A 20530-nucleotide genomic window follows, 5' to 3' on the forward strand; every position below is an offset into this window, starting at 1 on the left:
TACTCGCTTGAGGGTTACTCGCGCTGATGGATGAACAACTACGCTGTTCTGCAAACCACCAGAGCATTTAGGGTCCATCATCAAGAAATTGCTTTACAACGCATGCAATAAGAATGGGGATGGTATTCGTACCTTGCATGGATCGGCTTGGGCCTTCTTCAAGAGCTGAGCGCCCAACCTCCTGGTGAGTGGTCGAAATGTCCCTGCCGGTAGCTGGATCTTGTTGTTGCAGCGAACAAGATGGGAGTTCAGGACCAAGAATGGACAAAGAACTGAAAAAGAAAAACACGATGGGCCTTACTTTCTTGCGTTTATTTTCTTACCTGTCGTGGACAACGTTGCCAATGTCCCTAGTCACGTGCATGTTTCCTCCCGCACCAGGGCGGCTAACACCAGCGACGGCCGCCTTGAGCTCCCCTGGTGGTACCGCGACACCTGAACATCACCAAAAAGAAACATAAGTAAAGATCAAGGAGTTGTTTGTTTGACGCACCGATCCGGCAAGAAATCGTTCGCATCACATTTCCCTAGTTGGAAACGTAGATAGAAATCAGATCTTGGAAAATAGAGTTGTATGAACAAGGACTGAGAGAGAAACCCAACGACGTACAAGGAGGACTAAATCGGGAGCCACTACAGCAGTTGGTCTCCATTTGGCACGCAGAGAAAGAAAGATTCCACGGCCAGACGAATGTATGGCTGACCTCTGTTGGCCCCGGCTACGGAGCGGCTGTCGGTGCCTCTTGTTTTGGCTCCGGTTAAAGACCTCGAGAACCGACGAGGTGCTTCTGGCAAGCTCCTGAACTCAACAGGACGGAGCGGCGACCTCCGATTCCTCCGATCCTGGCGACATCGCGTGGGCGTGGAGAACGAGAGGAGCGGAGGGATTTCCTTTCTTTTTAGGGAGCCAAGGGATTCAAGGGATTAGCTTGATTGGTGGGATTAGCGGAAGGCAGCGCGTAGAATATTCCTCTATGGTGGAGTGCGTTCAGTCGTTCTAAATTACTAACTACACATTTGACATGGGATTAGATTAACCATAACCATTAGATTTTATTTAATGGGTTTAATCTAATGGTGCTAATCAACCTGGGTACATTTGTTGTGTGGTTTTAAGAAAGAAATAGTTTGCTTGTTGAATAGTAGTATAGATAATTTCCCTACATGTACAAAGGAAAATAGAAGCGGCCAGCATGGTGCTAGTATCGGCAGGGCGTCAAAATAATGCGTGAAGGATAGCCACAGAGTGGAGGACAGAAGCGTCGACTTTAGGGGTGTGGCGAATGTGTCCGTGGGGCAGCAGTCGAGCGTCGAAGCTGCAATCCACGCTCCGGGAGAGGCCAGCGAGGAGTAGCCCCAAATGCATTGCCTCATTTGTGTACAAAAATAAAATCAAAAACTGCATTCCTCGCCATCCCGAGCATTGGAGTGCTTCTTGTTTACTGGCTTGAGGGTTACCCGCGCTACTGGAGGAACAACTACGCTGTTCGGCAAACCACCAGAGCAATTTAGGGTCCATCATCAAGAAATTGCTTTACAACGCATGCAATAAGAATGGGGATGGTATTCGTACCTTGCATGTTTCGGCTTGGGCCTTCTTCAAGAGCTGAGCGCCCAACCTCCTGGTAAGTGGTCGATTGGTCCCTGTCGGTAGCTGGATCTTCTTGTTGCAGCGAACAAGACAGGAGTTCAGGACCAAGAATGGACAAAGAACTCAAAAAGAAAACACGATGGGCCTTAATTCCTTGCGTTTATTTTCGTACCTGTCCTGGACAACGTTGCCAATGTCCCTGATCACGTGCATGTTTCCTCCCGCACCAGGGCGGCTGACGCCAGCGACGGCCGCCTTGAGCTCCCCTGGTGGTACCGCGACACCTGAACATCACCAAAAAGAAACATAAGTAAAGATCAAGGAGTTGCTTGTTTGAGGCACCGATCCGGCAATAAACTCGTTCGCATCAGATTGCCCCTAGTTGGAAACGTAGATAGAAATCAGATCTTGGAAAATAGAGTTGTATGAACAAGGACTGAGAGAGAAACCCAACGGTGTGCAAAGAGGACTAAATCGGGAGCCACTACCGCGGTTGGTCTCCATTTGGCATGCAGAGAAAGATAGATCCACGGCCAGGCCAATGTGTGGCTGACCTCCGTTGGCCCTGGCTACGGAGCGGCCTTCGGTGCCTCTTGTTTTGGCTCCGGTCAAAGACCTCGAGAACCGGCGAGGGGCTTCTGGCAAGCTCCTGAACTCAACAGGACGGTGCGGCGACCTCCGATTCCTCCGATCCGGGCGACATCGCGTGATTCCACATCACGTGGGCATGGAGACCGAGAGGAGCGGGGGGATTACCATTCTTTTTAGGTAGCCAAGGGATTAGCTTGATTGGTGGGATTAGCGGAATGCAACGCGTAGAATATTCCTCTATGGTGGAGTGCGTTCAGTCGTTCTAAATTGCTAACTACACATTTGACATGGGATTAGATTAATCATAACCATTAGATTTTATTTAATGGGTTTAATCTAACGGTTCTAATCAACCTGGGTACATTTGTTGTGTGGTTTTAAGAAAGAAATAGTTTGCTTGTTTAATAGTAGTATAGAAGAAATCCAACTATTGCCAAAATCAATGAACCCAACATGGCCATTATGAAAGTTCACCTTTTCTGATAAATGTAGAAAACAAGATATCAGGGGTGAAACATATATTCAAACTACTTTTGCCATTTTATTTTAAATCAGAAAATCACTGAATTCAACTTTATATTTGGTTTCAAAAATATTAAACTTTTCAAAAATGCTGAAAACATGATGTGTACTTGGGAATATTCCAACTAACACCCAAGTATATTTCAAACTATTTTTGAATTGGTTTTAGAGACAAAAAACAAATGTCAGAAAGAATATATAGAAATTGAAGGAAGAAAAAAATTGTAAAAACACTATCTAGTGCTCACCTTTGCCCAGCCCACCTTCCCCTGTCCTCTACCTCCTGCCTGTCGCAGCAGGAGGTGGCCGCCGCTCCTCCCGGCGCGCCCACGCAGCTGTGTTCTTGCCTGCCTCGCCCTGATGCGCTGGAGGGGAGGGATAAGATCCCCGCAATCCATCCCCGAGCTCTCCCCCTCTCCATTCGCCCCCTGCTCTCTCCCCCTCTCGGCCGCCATGACCGCTAGCTCGAGCTCGAGCTAGCAGTCGCTCCAGCCTCTCTCCCTCTCTCCTGCTCCAGCAACAGCTCTGCCGAAGCTCCCTGAAGCTCCTAAGCCAGTCGCCTGACGCCGAAAAGCTCTGAAATCATCTTGTTCCTCGGGTCACCGGAGCTTGCCGTCGTCGTTCTCCCTCCTCAGGCCACCCCCGAGCCAACTTTCGTTGCCTCTGCACTCCTCCTGAGCTCAGGAATCTTTCCCCCAAGTTTTCCCCCTCGATTCCTTCCTCTTTCACCCGATCCCACCGGAGCCCGACGAGATCCATCGCGGGAGCTCGTCGCCGGTAGCTCTCTGGTGAACGGCTAGTCGTTCTGAGGCCAACAAAAGCTTCAGCATGTTGTGTAGGTGCTCTAGGAGCTAAGCCCCGCTCGATTTGCCTTCGGTTTCATCGATCCCGACATAGCCCGAGCTCCGGCAGCCGTCGAGCTCGTCGTCGGCGTCATCTCCGGCCATCTTAGCCTCGGTTCTTTGCAAAAATGGAACTGCGGCTGAGTGCTGGTTCGTTTGGTGCTCACTGTCGTGCAAATAGTCGCCGGAGCTCTCCGCCGTCCCTGTGGTCGCCGGAGCTCACCGCCGGCGAGTCCCACCTCTCCGCCGGTGGATCTGAGCCTCTCTGTGCAGCTGACATGTGGGGCCAGCCCCCTGGCTAATTAAGTTTATCTTAATAAAATAATGAATTAACTAAAAAACCTAAACAGTCACTAACATGTGGGCCTAGCCCTGTTAAATACCTAATTAAGTTTAAATTTAACTAAAACTTCGCCACAGTCACTGACCAGTGGGTCCCACTTGACAGGTTTGACTTTCAACGGCCAGATTGACCTGCTGATGTCATGCTGATGCAATAAAACCTTTTATGTTTAAAACCAATTCCAGAATAAGTCCAAAACTTTGGAAATTCATAGAAAATGGAATATAACTCCAAATTTGACAAATAATATATGTAAAATGATCAGAAAAATTCAAGGAATGCAATGGTGCATGTCAGAATTTTTTTGCATGAAAAAGCAAAGTTATGAAACAGAATCAGGTCAAATGAATTAAAAGAATTTGATAAATTATAATTCAAATGATAACTGAATTATGATTTCAAATGAAGATCACCCCAAAGGGTTCTGCTAGTCATCTTAAACCATGCTACATTGCATTTCATGCATCATTTTGTTGCATGTGTTTGATATTGATTGATTGTTGTTATTCCGGTAGGCTCCGCCCATCCGGCTACATCTGATTATCCGACTGACGGATATCACCCCTCTGCTGAGCAACAAGGCAAGCAACCATTTTGATCATCCCGATAAATCCCATGTTCTCGCTCCTGCTCTTACTTATTGCATTAGATCAAAATGCTTTCAATGCTTTTACCATGTTAGTTGAACCCACTTCCTTTGCATGACCTGTCCTTGTCACCGTAAATAGCTGAACCTTGCAACCTAGCATACCTGGTAGATGCTTGAACCATGATGTGCCTTATCCTGCTATGCATGCTATGCTTAGAGTTGTGTATGGTCTGTCATCTGGGTGATGAACAGGATCGTGAGAATGTGTTCAGTTACTATAGGTTGTGTGCTGAACCTGATTTGGTAAAGGTACTGGTGAAAGGCTATGTAGGAGTACATGGCGGGTTGTTTCATTGGAACTGCCCTTCGGAACTGAGTGCCGTGTATGTAATCCAAGACTACATACTACCACACGTTGGGATACTTAATTGACCCTCTCGACTTATTAATCGCTCAGTACTCGGTCCAGGAGTTGCAAGTAGTTTCTGGTGTTTATAGTCATGCTGGAGGCCGTGCGTAATGCTGACCTTAGAGGTGGACTATGATGCGGTAGGCAGTGGCACGGTGTACCAATTGGCACCCGGATGGTGGGCTTGGGAACCCCGCGCACATCGTTTGGGGTCGTGGCGGAAACCTCGGCCGGACTTCCGTGCGGGTTACCCTCAGATAGGCGATAAACCTGGACTAGGTATTAGAGTGGTTAACGGTCGTGGCCGACTCCCTTGCTGGGCTTCCGCTTCAAGGTTGCCGAGGTGCATGACTTGCACACAGCGATAAGTGGTGAGAGCGTGTGTGAAGGAGTACACCCCTGCAGGGTTATGATCTATTCGAATAGCCGCGTCCGCGGATATGGACTACTTGGAAACATATGTTGTTCAAAGATAACTATAATGGCTACTCATAAAATTTTCAAGATAAGTGTGAGTGTCGTGGATGGCATTTCCTTAGGGTGACGGAATGATTCCATGATGGAGTATTATTGTGGTGTTAGTGGACTCATGTGCGAGAAATCAAAGTTGTCAAAGTTATTTGAAAATGTAAGTTGTCTAGCCAAGAGTCAAATGCTGGCTTTCCGCATGAAACCCCACAACTCCTTGTTGATACATTGCATGAGTAGATAGTTTATCCTAAAGTCTTGCTGAGTACTTTTGTACTCACGTTTTCTTAATAAATTGTTGTAGAGGTTGTTAATGACCCTAATGGAGGGTTCTATCTAGACGTTGACGACGACGAGTAGCTGGTGTCCCAGCTACGATCTGGACCTAGGTTTGGTCTGTAGATAGTCAGGCCATGTGCCTTTATCTTTCCATCTGTCTGTACTCAGAAAGTTTTAATCTTCCGCTGGCTTGTGAGACTTGTGTGTATGACTTGTGATGATGGGTCGTGATACCCCTATCTGTGTAATATTAGGTGTGAGGCTCTTCCGAGCCTTCTAAACAAAGTTTGTATGTATATGGTTATGTTGTGATGCCATCGATGTATCTACACATATCGGTATGCCATGCGTACACGTGTTGTACTTGATATGTATGGGGTACAAATACCTAGTCGTATGCCTTAGTAGCACTCCTTACGGGGAAATGCCCCTTTGTGATTACATCGAGCCATGGTAGTTCGCTACTGCTCCGGACACATTGGTTGACCGGCATGTGTCCTTCTTAGCTGTTGTGTGTGTCCCTTTGGGAAATGTCACGCGTATGTAATGGAGTCCTTGTAGCTTGCTACGACTCGTCTACATTCGCTGATGACCGACACCTGCTTTGCTGGGTCATGTATGCATGTCCCTGTATGGAATGCCGCTTGAGTTTATGACTAGAAATGTCGATCCGGGTTCTTTGACATTGGATTGCTAGCGACACAATTGCATACGCGAGTCAAAAGGTGCAAACGGTCCCGGCTAAGGTAAGGCTGCAGCCGTGGGGATAACCATGCGTGGGACGCAAAGAGATGCGATGTGTTGCAGGTTGGATTCCTATGGCTTAGGATCGGGGTCCCGACAATTTTCGTGTGAGTGATTTTGGAAATGGGATGAGAATTATGATGTGTCGAACGTCCCAACCTTACATGTACGACCATGTTACCCCTTTATGGGATGAGGCTTTGTTGATTACTCTGGTCGGTGCTAGCAAAGAGCCACATTACTAGTGGCAGGAGTGATGTGTGGTCACTCTCGTGATGTGGTAGTGCCAGGTACGGCGACTATGCCGTTTTTACGTGTTCCGGGCACACTGTTGGCCCCCTCATGGATGATACTATCCAGAGTCGGTGATCGTAAGACGTACATCATGTGGGCTGGGTACCAATCGAGTGGACCTCTTCGTCTAGTATCGTGAGGGGAAAGGCATTGATCGGGTACTTACCTTTGGTATGTTATATACCGCGAGTAGTGGATGACACAGAAGTTTCTCGGATCTCGTGGGTCCAGCGTACTACCTCTGCAGAGTGTAAAACTATTTGAATAGTCGTGTCCACAGTCAAAGACAGTTGGGTAATCCAGCTTAAACTACGTGTAGTCGTTTATGCATAAACTAAGAGTGTGTGTGTTTGTGTTAAAATGGTGTTATCTGAGAAAGAGTTGATATGACCAAGTTTGGTGATTTGGCATATCTGGTGAACCCGTAGTGTTCAACCCATAACAGATATGTCGATATCTGTAACCTGTTTTTCTAAATACCATCTAGCTTATGTTGCACATCCATGATCATGTTTATTTACAGTTAAGTTGCTATTCAGCAATATTGCATATTACTTGTTACCAGACCAACTGCATTATCCATGTCTTGGGCTATTTGCGAGTACATTCAAAGTACTCACTCGCATGCCATTGGTTATTTTATTGACCAGGTATGAGAGATCAGGGTATGATGAAGAGCACCATGTTGATGTAATTGCGAACTAGGACGCTTCCCAGTCAGAATGCCTGTACGTTAAGGCTGATGGCATGGGTTTACGCTTTTGACCAATATTTCCGCTATTTGTCCAGTTTCATGTGCTGGCGTTTAAGGCCCTATATATGTAAAGACTTGGCCGCAATGGTCATTCATTGTATCAAACGGTATGTAGGGATGTAAGACTCTTGTTATTCAGTTTCCGTGTGTTCGGTGAGCATTGATCTCTGGGATCACTAAGCACCTTCATTTGGCGATCTCGACTATAAGTCGGGGTCCCCTCAGATTATGTCATTTTGGAGGATAATTATCTAAGTATGTCATTTTGGAAAATAAAACTAGAAGAAGAGGAAGAAGGAGGAGGAGCAGAAGACTAGAAGAAAGAGGAGAAAAATAAGAAGAAGGACAAGAAGGTGAAGATGATTACTTATCTTGTTTTGAGTTTCTTATGTCATTTGGGAGGAAGATATGCTAAGTTATGAGCTAACCAATGTTCTTGTCCTATTTCTGGCCTAACTAAGCTAATATGTAATAAATGAACTAAATAAACTAATTATGTCATTTTAAAGGATAATTAGCTAAGTATGTTATTTTGGAGAATAAAACTAGAAGAATAAGGAGGAGGAGAAGAAGAAGAAGAAGGTGAAGAATGATTACTTATCTTATTTTGAGCTCATTATGTCAATTTGGAGGAATATATGCTAAGTTATGCGCTAACCAAGGTTCTTGTGCTATTTTTTACCTAACTAAGATAATTATATCATAAATGAACTAAATAAGCTAATTATGTAATTTTACAGGATAATTAGCTAAGTATGTCATTTTGGAGAACAAAACTAGAAGAGGAAGAAGGAGGAGGAGGAGAAGACTAGAAGAAGGAGGAGAAGAAGAAGACGGAGGAGAAGAAGAAGAAGAAGGAGAAGAAGAAGAAGGTGAAGATGATTACTCATCTTGTTTTGAACTTATTATGTCATTTTGGAGGAAGATACACTAAGTTATGAGCTAACCAAGTTCCTTGTGCTATTTTTGACCTAAGTAAGCTAATTATGTCATAATTGAACCATATAAGCTAATTATGTCATTTTGGAGGATAATTAGCTAAGTATGTCATTTTAGAGAACAAAATTAGAAGAAGAAGAAGAAGGAGAACAAGAAGATGACTAGAAGGAGGAGAAGAAGAAGAAGAAGAAGGAGTAGTATAAGGTGAAGATGATTACTTATCTTATTTCGAGCTTATTATGTCCTTTTGGAGGAAGATACGCTAGGTTATGAGCTAACCAAGGTTCTTGTGCTATTTTTGACCTAACTAAGCTAACTATGTCATAAATGAACTGAATAAGCTAATTATGTCATTTTGGAGGAGAATTACCTAAGTATGTCATTTTTCAGAATAAAATAGAAGAAGAAGAAGGAGGAGGAGGAGAAGACTAGAAGAAGGAGGAGAAAAAGAAGAATATGTAGAAGAAAGTGAAGATGATTACTTATCTTGTTTTGAGCTTATTATGTCATTTTGGAGGAAGATACGCTAAGTTAGGAACTAACCAAGGTTCTTGTGCTATTTTTGACCTAGCTAAGCTGATTATGTCATAAATGAAATAAATAAGCTAATTATTTCATTTTGGAGGATAATTAAATGAGTATATCATTTTGGAGAATCAAAATGGAAAAGAAGAAGGAGGAGGAGGAGAAGACTAGAAGAAGGAGGATGAGAATAAGAACGAGAAGAAGAAGTGGAAGATGAATACTTATCTTATTTTGAGCTTATTATGTTATTTTGGAAGAAGACACACTAAGTTATGAGCTAACAAAGGTTCTTGTGCTAGTTTTGACCTAACTAAGCTAATTATGTCATAAATGAACTAAATAAGCTAATTATGTCATTTTAAAGGATGATTTGCTAAGTATGTCATTTTGGAGAATAAAACTAGAAGAAGAAAAATGAGGAGGAGAAGACTAGAAAAAGGAGGAGAATAAGCGGAAGAAGGAGGAGAAGAAGAAGGAGAAGATGATTACTTATCTTGTTTTGAGATTACTATGTCATTTTGGAGGAAGATACGCTAAGTTATGAGCTAACCAAGGTTCTTGTGCTATTTTTGACCTCACTAACCTAATTTGTCATAAATGAGCTAAATAAGCTAATTATGACATTTTAGAGGATAATTAGCTAAGTGTGTCATTTTGGAGAATAAAACTAGAAGAAGAAGAGGGAGGAGAAGGATATGACTAGAAAGAGGAGGAGTAGAAGAAGAAGAAGAAGAAGGAGAAGAAGGTGAAGATGATTACTTATCTTATTTTGACATTGTTATGTCATTTTGGAGGAAGATATGCTAAGTTTTGAGCTAACCAAGGTTCTTGTGTTAATTTTGACCTAACTAACTAATTATGTCATAAATGTACTAAATAAGCTAATTATGTCATTTTAGAGGGTAATTAGCTAAGTATGTCATTTTGGAGAATAAAACTAGAATAAGAAGAAAGAGGAGGAGGAGGAGAAGAAGAAGAAGAAGAAGAAGAAGAAGGATAAGAAAAAGTTGAAGATGATTACTTATCTTGTTTTTAGCTTATTATGTCATTTGGGAGAAGATACACTAACTTATGAGCTGACCAAGGTTCTTGTGCTAGTTTTGACCTAACTAAGCTAATTATGTCATAATTGAACCAAATAAGCTAATTATGTCATTTTGGAGGATAATTAGCTAAGTATGTCATTTTGGAGAATTAAATTAGATGAATAAGAAGGAGGACGAGAAGAAGACTAGGAGAATGAGTTGAACAAGATGAAGAAGGAGAAGAAGAAGGTGTAGATGATTAACTATCTTATTTTCAGCTTATTAAATCAAGTTGGAGGAAGATATGTTAAGTTATGAGCTAACCAAGGTTCTTGTGCTTTTTTTGGACCTAAATTAGCTAATTATGTCATACATGAAGTAAATAAGCTAATTATGTCATTTTGGAGGATAATTAACTAATTATGTCATTTTTGAGAATATAACTATAGGAAAAAGAAGGAGGAGGACGAGAAGACTAGAAGGAGGAGGAGAAGAAGAAGAAGCAGGAGAATAAGGTGAAGATGATTACTTATCTTATTTTGAGCCTATTATGTCATTTTGGTGGAAGATACGCTAGGTTATGAGCTAACCAAGGTTCTTGTGCTATTTTTGACCTAACTAAGCTAACTATGTGATAAATGAAGTAAATAAGCTAATTATGTCATTTTGGAGGATAATTACCTAAGTATGCCATTTTGGAGAATAAAGTAGAAGAAGAATAACAAAGAGGAGGAGAAGAAGAATAGAAGAAGGAGGAGAAAAAGAAGAAGAAGAAGGTGAAGATGATTACTTATCTTGTTTTGAGCTTCTTATGTCAGTTTGGAGGAAGATACACTAAGTTAGGAGCTAACCAAGGTTCTTGTGCTATTTTTGACCTAACTAATCTAATTATGACATAAATGAAATAAATAAGCTAATTATTTCATTTTGGAGGATAATTAGCTAGTTATGTCATTTTGGAGAATCAAAATGGAAAAGAAGAAGGAGGAGGAGGAGAAGACTAGAAGAAGGAGGAGGAGAAGAAGAACGAGAAGAAGAAGGTGAAGATGAATACTTATCTTATTTTGAGCTTATTATGTTATTTTGGAAGAAGACACACTAAGTTATGAGCTAACCAAGTTCCTTGTGCTATTTTTGACCTAAGTAAGCTAATTATGTCATAATTGAACCAAATAAGCTTATTTTGTCATTTTGGAGGATAATTAGCTAAGTATGTCATTTTAGAGAACAAAATTAGAAGAAGAAGAAGGAGGACAAGAAGATGACTAGAAGGAGGAGAAGAAGAAGAAGAAGAAGGAGGAGAAGATGATTACTTATCTTATTTCGAGCTTATTATGTAATTTTGGAGGAAGATATGCTAGGTTATGAGCTAACCAACATTCTTGTGCTATTTTTGACCTAACTAAGCTAATTATGTCATACATGAACTAAATAAGCTAATTATTTCATTTTGGAGGATAATTACCTAAGTATGTCAATTTGGAGAACCAAAATGGAAAGGAAAAAGGAGGAGGAGGAGAAGACTAGACACTACTAGAAAAAGGCTATTAATTGCGCACCTATTTTGGCTATTAATGGCGCACTATAGGTGCGCCATTATTATCACGCCATTAGTAATTAATAGTAATGGCGCACATTTGGTGCTCCATTACTATCACCGATAGTAATGGCGCACCCCCAGTGCGCCGTTACTATGTCCGAAGGTGCGCCATTACTATCTGACTTAGTAATGGCGCACCACACACAAGTGCGCCATTACTAACAAAAAAAATTCAAATAAAAATTTCAGAATTTTTTTTAATTTTTTTTCTTCAGAACTTTAATTTTCTTTTTTCTTAATCTGGGGTCACTATGGCTTAATCTTAGGTCAATATGCTTAATCTCAAGTCAAATCGCACTCTGTGGTCAAACTTCCCGGAAGGTCATCCATCCTCACACTACTCCAGCCTGAGCACGCTTAACTTCTCAGTTCTATCCAACCCCAGCACCAGCTCACTTAAGAGACACTTGTTGATATATGTATCATATCAATCCTATTAAACCTTGTTGATGTCTAGGACTTTTTCATGTTATGAGTGTGATGAAATTTTTAAAAAATATTTCAAACTTCCCGGGGTTCTAAAAATCTTTTGGGTTTCTAAAAATCTTCAACGGGGTTCCCCCTGTTGAATTCGGATGTAAATTTTCGAGTAGATGATTTTTCATATAAAAATCCTTTTAATCCGAGTTCGTATGCAAAAGTTATGCCCATTTTACTAAATTCTAGAGAGAATTTGCAAATAGAGTCCAAATTCATATTTGTAAATTTTCCCAACAACTAGACCACATATCACATGGGAAACTTATTTTTTTTTTTTTGACATCCATCATTTTCATCTATTTATTTTAAACTGAAAAGGCGGTCCGGGGGGGGGGGGTGCTTGTAGTAATGGCGCACCTATACAAAGTGCGCCATTACTATGTGTATGATTTGGTCAAACCTTGGTCAAACTTAGTAATGGCGCACTTTGTATAGGTGCGCCATTACTAAGTTGACATAGTAATGGCGCACCTATACAAAGTGCACCATTACTATGTGTATGATTGGGTCAAACCTTGGTCAAACTTAGTAATGGCACACTTTTCACGTTGTGCGCCATTACTATTTTGGTTAATAATGGTACACCTACACATGGTGCACCATTACTATGTAGTAATGGCGCACCACATGTATAGTGCGCCATTAGTGTCCATATGTGCAGTAGTTGTTTTTCTAGTAGTGAGAAGAAGGAGGAGGAGAAGAAGAAGAACGAGAAGAAGAAGGTGAAGATGATTACTTATCTTATTTTGAGCTTATTAAGTCATTTTGGAGGAAGACACGCTAAGTTATGAGCTACAAAGGTTCCTATGCTATTTTGACCTAACTAAGCTAATTATGTCATAAATGATCTAAATAACCTAATTATTTCATTTTACTGGATACTTAGCTAAGTATGTCATTTTGGAGAATAAAACTAGAAGAAGAAGAAGGAGGAGGAGGAGAATACTAGAAGAAGGAGGAGGAGGATAAGAAGAAGGTGAAGATGATTACTTATCTTGTTTTGAGCTTATTATGTCATTTTGGAGCAAGATACACTAAGTTATGAGCTAACCAAGGTTCTTGTGCTATTTTTGACCTAACTAAGCTAATTATTTCATAAATGAACTAAATAAGCAAAGTATGTCATTTTAGTGGATAATTAGCTAAGTATATCATTTTGGAGAATCAAACTAGAATAAGGAGGAGGAGGAGAAGACTAGAACAAGGAGGAGAAGAAGAAGGTGAATATGATTACTTATCTTGTTTTGAGATTATTATGTCATTTTGGACGAAGATACGCTAAGTTATGAGCAAACCAAGGTTCTTGTGCTATTTTCGACCTAACTAAGTTAATTATGTCATAAATGAACTAAATAAGCTAATTATGTCATTTTAGAGGATAATTAGCTAAGTATGTCATTTTGGAGAATAAAACTAGAAGGAGAAGAAGCAGGAAGAGAAGAAGACTAGAAGGAGGAGAATAAGACGAAGAAGGAGAAGAAGAAGGTGAAGATGATTACTTATCTTATTTTGAGTTTATTATGTCATCTTGGAAGAAGATATGCTAAGTTATGAGCTAACCAAGGTTCTTGTGCTATTTTGACCTAACTTAGCTAACTATGTCATAAATGAACTAAATAAGCTAATTATGTCATTTTGGAGGATAATTAGCTAATTATGTCATTTTGGAGAATATAACTTAAAGAAGAAGAAGGAGGAGGACGAGAAGACTAGAAGGAGGAGAAGAAGAAGAAGGAGGAGGAGAATAAAGTGAAGATGATTACTTATCTTATTTTCAGCTTATTATGTCATTTTGGAGGAAGATACGCTAGGTTACGAGTTAACCAAGGTTCTTGTGCTATTTTTGACCTAACTAAGCTAACTATGTCATAAATGAACTAAATAAGGTAATTATGTAATTTTGGAGGATAATTACCTAAGTATGTCATTTTGGAGAATAAAGTAGAAGAACAAGAAGGAGGAGGAGGAGAAGAAGACTAGAAGAAGGAGGAGAAAAAGAAGAAGAAGAAGAAGAAGGTGAAGATGATTACTTATCTTGTTTTGAGCTTATTATGTGAATTTGGAGGAAGATACACTAAGTTATGAACTAACCAAGGTTATTGTAATATTTTTGACCTAAATAAGCTAATTATGTCATAAATAAACTGAATAAGCTAATTATTTCATTTTCGAGGATAATTAGCTAAGTATGTCATTTTGGAGAATCAAAATGGAAAAGAAGGAGGAGGAGAATAAGAAGAATGAGAAGAAGAAGGTGAAGATGATTACTTATCTTATTTTAAGCTTATTATGTTATTTTGGAGAAAGACATGCTAAGTTATGAGCTAAGAAAGGTTCCTATGCTATTTTTGACCTAACTAAGCTAATTATGTCATAAATAAACTAAATAAGCTAATTATATCATTTTATAGGATATTTAGCGAAGTATGTCTTTTTTGGAGAATAAAGCTAGAACAAGAAGGAGGAGGACAATACTAGAAGGAGGAGGAGAAGAAGAAGGAGGAGGAGGAGTAGAAAAAGAAGGAGGAGGAGGAGGTGAAGATGATTACTTATCTTGTTTTGAGCTTATTATGTCATTTTGGAGGAAGATACGCTAAGTTATGAGATACCAAGGTTCTTGAGCTATTTTTGACCTAACTAAGCTAATTATGTCATAAATGAACTAAATAAGCTAATTATGTCATTTTAGAGGATAGTTAGGTAAGTATGTCATTTTGGAGAATAAAACTAGAAGAAAAAGAAGGAGGAGGAGGAGAAGACTATTAGAAGGAGCAGAAGAAGAATAAGAAGGAGGAGAAGAAGAATAAGAAGAAGGATGAGAAGAAGAAGGTGAAGATGATAAATTATCTTGTTTTGAGATTATTCTATCATTTTGGAGGAAGATACACTCAGTTATGAGCTAACCAACGTTCTTGTGCTATTTCTGACCTAACTAAGCTAATATGTCATAAATGAACTAAATAAGCTAATTAGATCATTTTATAGGATAATTAGCTAAGTATGTAATTTTGGAAAATAAAACTAGAAGAAGAAGGAGGAGGAGGAGGAGAAGACTAGAATAAGGAGGAGAAAAATAAGAAGGAGAAGAAGGTGAAGATAAGTACTTATATTCTTTTGAGCTTATTATGTCATTTTGGAGGAAGATACGCTAAGTTATGAGCTAACCAATGTTCTTGTGTTGTTTCTGACCTAACTAAGCTAATATGTCATTAATGAACTAAATAAGCTAATTATGTCATTTTAGAGGATAATTAGCTAAGTATGTCATTTTGGACAAAAAACTAGAAGAATAAGGAGGAGGACGAGAAGAAGAAGAAGAAGGTGAAGATGATTACTTCTCTTATTTTGAGCTTATTATGTGAGTTTGGAGGAAGATAAGCTAATTTATGCGGTGACAAATTTTCTCGTGCTTTTTGTACCTAACTAAGGTAATTATGTCATAAATGAACAAAATAAGCTAATTATGTCATTTTAGAGGATAATTAGCTAAGTATGTCATTTTGGAGAATAAAGCTAGAAGAAGAAGGAGGAGGAGGAGGAGAAGACTAGAAGGAGGAGGAGAAGAAGAAGGAGGAGAAGAAGAAGAAGGTGAAGATGATTACTTATCTTGTTTTGAGTTCTATTTATATGAGTGATATGTTTTGTGGTCATGCCCCGCTGGTCAATGGTTTATTCTTAATGAATCTCGAACGTGATGTTACACATATTCATAGTGTGTGTACCAAAAGATGTAAGGTTGATAATGATAGTCCCACATACTTGTGGCACTACCGCCTTGGTCATATCGTTGTCAAACGCATGAAGAAACTCCATACAGATGGACTTTTGGAGTCTCTTGATTTTGAATCCTTTGACACACGCGAATCAGGCCTCATGGGCAAGATGACCAAGACTCCGTTCTCCGGAACAATGGAGCGAGCAACCAACTTGTTGGAAATAATACATACCAATGTATGCGGTCCAATGAGCGTTGAGGCTCGTGGTGGCTATTGTTATGTTCTTACCCTCACTGAGGACTTAAGCAGATATGGGTATGTCTACTTAACGAAACACAAGTGTGAAACCTTTGAAAGTTTCAAGGAATTTCAGAGTGAGGTAGAGAATCAACGTGACAAGAAAATAAAGTTCCTATGATATGATCTTGGAGGAGAATATTTGAGTCATGAGTTTGGGATGCACTTAAGAAAATGTGGAATTGTTTCACAAATCGCACCGCCTGGCACACCTCGGTGTAATGTTGTGTCCGAATGTCGTAATCACACTCTATTGGATATGGTGCGATCTATGATATCTCTAACTGATTTACCGCTATCATTTTGGGGATATGCATTGGAAACTACCGCATTCACTTTAAATAGGGCACCTTCTAAATCCGTTGAGATGACACCGTATGAATTATGGTTTGCAAAGAAACCTAAGCTGTCGTTTCTGAAAGTTTGGGGTTGCGATGCTTATGTGAAGAAACTTCAACCTGAGAAGCTCGAACCCAAAGCGTAAAAATTCTTCTTCATAGGATACCCTAAGGAAACTATTGGGTATACCTTCTATCTTAGATCTGAAGGCAAAATCTTTGTTGCCAAGAATGGATCCTTTCTAGAGAAATAGTTTCTCTGGAAAGAAGTAAGTGGAAGGAAAGTAGAACTTGATGAGGTAGTTGTACCTCCTCTCGGACTGGAGAGTAGGGCAGCGTGGGAAAATGTTTCTGTGGTTCCTGCACTGACTAGAGAGGAAATTAATGATGATGATCATGAAACTTCGGATCAAGTTTCTACTGAACCTCTAAGGTCCACAAGGATAAGTTCCACAACAGAGTGGTACGACAACCCTCTCATGGAAATCATGTTGTTGGACAACATTGAACGTTCGAACTATGAAGAAGCGATGGCGGCCCGGATTCCGGCAAATGGCTTGAGGCCATGAAATCGAAGATAGGATCCATGTATGAGAACAAAGTATGGACTTTGATGGACTTGCAGGATGATCGGCGAGCTATTGAAAATAAATGGATCTTTAAGAAGAAGACTGACGCAGATGGTAATGTGACCATCTTTAAGGCTCGACTTGTCGCTAAGGGTTATCGACAAGTTCAAGGAGTTGACTACGATGAGACTTTATCACCCGTAGCGATGCTGAAGTCTATACGAATCATGTTAGCAGTTGCTGCATTTTATGATTATGAGATCTGGCAAATGGACGTCAAAACGACATTCCTTAATGGCTTTCTTAAGGGTGAATTGTATATGATACAGCCGGAAAGTTTTGTCGATCCTAAAAATGCTAACAAGGTAAGCAACCTCCAGTGGTTCATCTATGGGCTGGTGCAAGCATCCCGGAGTTGGAACATTCTCTTTGATGAGGCAATCAAAGCATTTGGGTTTGTACAAGAAAGTGAGTGGGAGTTGTGTAGCATTTCTCATATTATATGTGGATGACATATTGTTGATGAGAAATGATATAGAACTTTTGGAACTCATAAAGGCCTATTTCAATAAGTGTTTTTCAATAAAGGACCTTGGAGAAGCTGCCTACATATTAGGCATCAAGATCTATAGATCGTGTTGGAAATATGCTCTAGAGGCAATAATAAAATGGTTATTATCATATTTCCTTGTTCATGATAATCGTCTATTGTTCATTCTATAATTGTATTAATAGGAAACAGTAATACATGTGTGAATAAATAGATCACAAAGTGTCCCTAGCAAGCCTCTAGTTGGCTAGCTCGTTAGTCAATAGATGATCATGGTTTCCTGATCATGGGCATTAGATGTCATTGATAACGGGATCACATCATTGGGAGACTAATGTGATGGACAAGACCCAATCACATCATTGCGCCTCCCCACTCAGCCCAATGCGCAGGGGAGAGGGACGGGGGGGGGGGGGGGGGCAAACCCTAGGCACAGGTGGGCCTTAGGCCCACCAGGTGGTGCGCCACCCCCTCCCACCCTAGCCGCCGCCCCCTTTCCCATCTGGTGGCTGCCGCACCACCTAGGGGGGAAACCTAGGGGTGGCGCACCCCCCTCCCCCTCCTCCTATAAATAGAGAGTGGTTTTGGCCCTTGGGAGACAGACTTCTCCCTCTCCCTCGGCGCAGCCCTGCCCTTCTTCCTCCTCCTCTCTGCCGGTGCTTGGCGAAGCCCTGCCAGGAGACCTCGTCTCTCCATCGACACCACGCCGTCGTGTTTCTGGAGTTCTTCCCCAACCTCTCCCTCCTCCTTGCTGGATCAAGGTGCGGGAGATGTCACGGGGCTGCACGTGTGTTGAACGCGGAGGTACCGTAGTTCGTCACTAGATCGGAATCGCTGCGAGTACGACTCCATCAACCGCGTTCTAGCAACGCTTCCGCTTAGCAATCTTCAAAGGTATGAAGATGCACTCACCCCTCTCTCGTTGCTGGTATCTCCATAGGAAGATCTGAATATGCGTAGGAAAATTTTGAATTTATGCTACGTAACCCAACAGTGGCATCCAAGAAAGGTTTTCTATGCGTAGATTCTATGCACGAGTAGAACACAAAAGTTGTGGGCGATGATTTGTCAATTCGCTTGCCACTACTAGTATTATTCATTTCCGACGGTATTGTGGGATGAAGCGGCCCGGATCGACTTTACACGTACGCTTACGTGAGACTGGTTCCACCGACACACATGCACACCGTGCATAAAGGTGGCTAGCAGGTATCTGTCTCTCTTATTCTAGTCGGATTGGATTTGATGAAAAGGGTCCTTATGAAGGGTAAATAGCTTTGGGATATCATCGTTGTGGCTGTCACGTAGGTAAGAAAGCGTTCTTGCTAGAAACCTAAATCAGCCACGTAAAACTTGCAACAACAATTAGGGGACGTCTAACTTGTTTTTGCAGGGTTTGACATGTGAGGTGATATGGCCAAAGTTGTGATGTTGCATGTATGATGTATGAGATGATCATGCTATTCTAATAGGTTTCACGACTTGCATGTCGATGAGTATGACAACCGGCAGGAGCCATAGGAGTTGTCTTAATTTATTGTATGAGATGCAACGCCATGTGCTTACTACTTTTACTTCATTGCTAACGGTTAGCTATAGTAGTAGTGATAGTAGTAGTTGGCGTGACGACTTCACGAATACACGCTGATGGAGATCATGGTGTCACGCCGGTGACGATGATGATCATACGATGCCTGAAGATGGAGATCGAAAGAGCAAAGATGATAATGGCCATATCATGTCACTATATGATTGCATTGTGATGTTTATCATGTTTTACATCTTATTGCTTAGAACAACGGTTGCATAATAAGATGATCCCTCTTAAAATTTCGAGAACGTATTCCCCTAAGTGTGCACCGTTGCGAAGGTTCGTTGTCTCCAAGAACCACGTGATGATCGGGTGTGATAGATTCTAACGTTCGCATACAACGGGTGTAAGCGAGATTTACACACGCGAAACGCCTAGGTTGACTCGACGAGCTTAGCATGTACAGACATGACCTCGAATACAAGAGACCAAAAGATCGAACATGAGTCGTATGGTTGAATACGATCAACATGAAGTTGCTCACCGTGGTGACTAGTCCGTCTCACGTGATGATCGGACACGGGTTAGTCAACATGGATCATGTATCACTTAGATGACTAGAGGGCTGTCTATTTAAGTGGGAGTTCAATCTTAATTTGATTAAATGAACTTAATTTGCATGAACTTAGTCTAAAAGTTGTCTTTATAAATATTGTAGATGGCCAACGGCAACCTCAATTTCAACGCATTCCTAGAGAAAAACAAGCTAAAAGATGATGGTAGCAACTATACGGACTGGGTTCGCAACTTGAAGCTCATCCTTGAAGCAGCTAAAAAGGCTTATGTCCTTGATATGCCGCTAGGAGACCCTCCCGCTCACGCAGTAGCCCAGGACATTCTGAACGTCTGGCAAACGCGAAGTCATGACTACTCTCTGGTTAGGTGTGGCATGTTATACAGTTTAGAAACGGGGCTCCAAAGGCGTTTTGAGCAACACGGAGCATATGAGATGTTCCAGGAGTTGAAGCTAGTTTTTCAAGCTCATGCCCGTGTCGAGAGATATGAAGTTTACGACAAGTTCTTTAGCGGTAAGATGGAGCAGAAAAGTTGTGTCAGTGAGCACATACTCAAAATGTCTGGGTTACACAATCGTCTGACTTCACTTGGAGTCGAACTTCCGGATGATGCTATAATTGACAGAATCCTCCAGTCTGTCCCACCAAGCTACAAAGACTTTGTGCTTAACTACAACATGCAAGGGATGGAAAAGACCATTCCCGAGTTGTACTTGATGCTCAAGTCTGAAGAAGTAGAAATCAAGAAAGAGCATCAAGTGTTGATGGTCAACAAGACCACTAGTTTCAAGAAAGGCAAGGGTAAGAAGAACTTCAAAAAAGACGGCAAAGCTGTTGCCGCGCCCGGTAAGCCAGATGCCGGGAAGAAGAAAAAGAATGGACCCAAGCCTTAGACTGAGTGCTTCTATTGCAAGGGAAAGGGTCACTGGAAGCGGAACTGCCCCAAATACTTAGCGGAC

Source organism: Hordeum vulgare, chromosome 2H, assembly GCF_904849725.1.
Source record: "Hordeum vulgare subsp. vulgare chromosome 2H, MorexV3_pseudomolecules_assembly, whole genome shotgun sequence".
NCBI classification, from domain to species: domain Eukaryota; kingdom Viridiplantae; phylum Streptophyta; class Magnoliopsida; order Poales; family Poaceae; genus Hordeum; species Hordeum vulgare.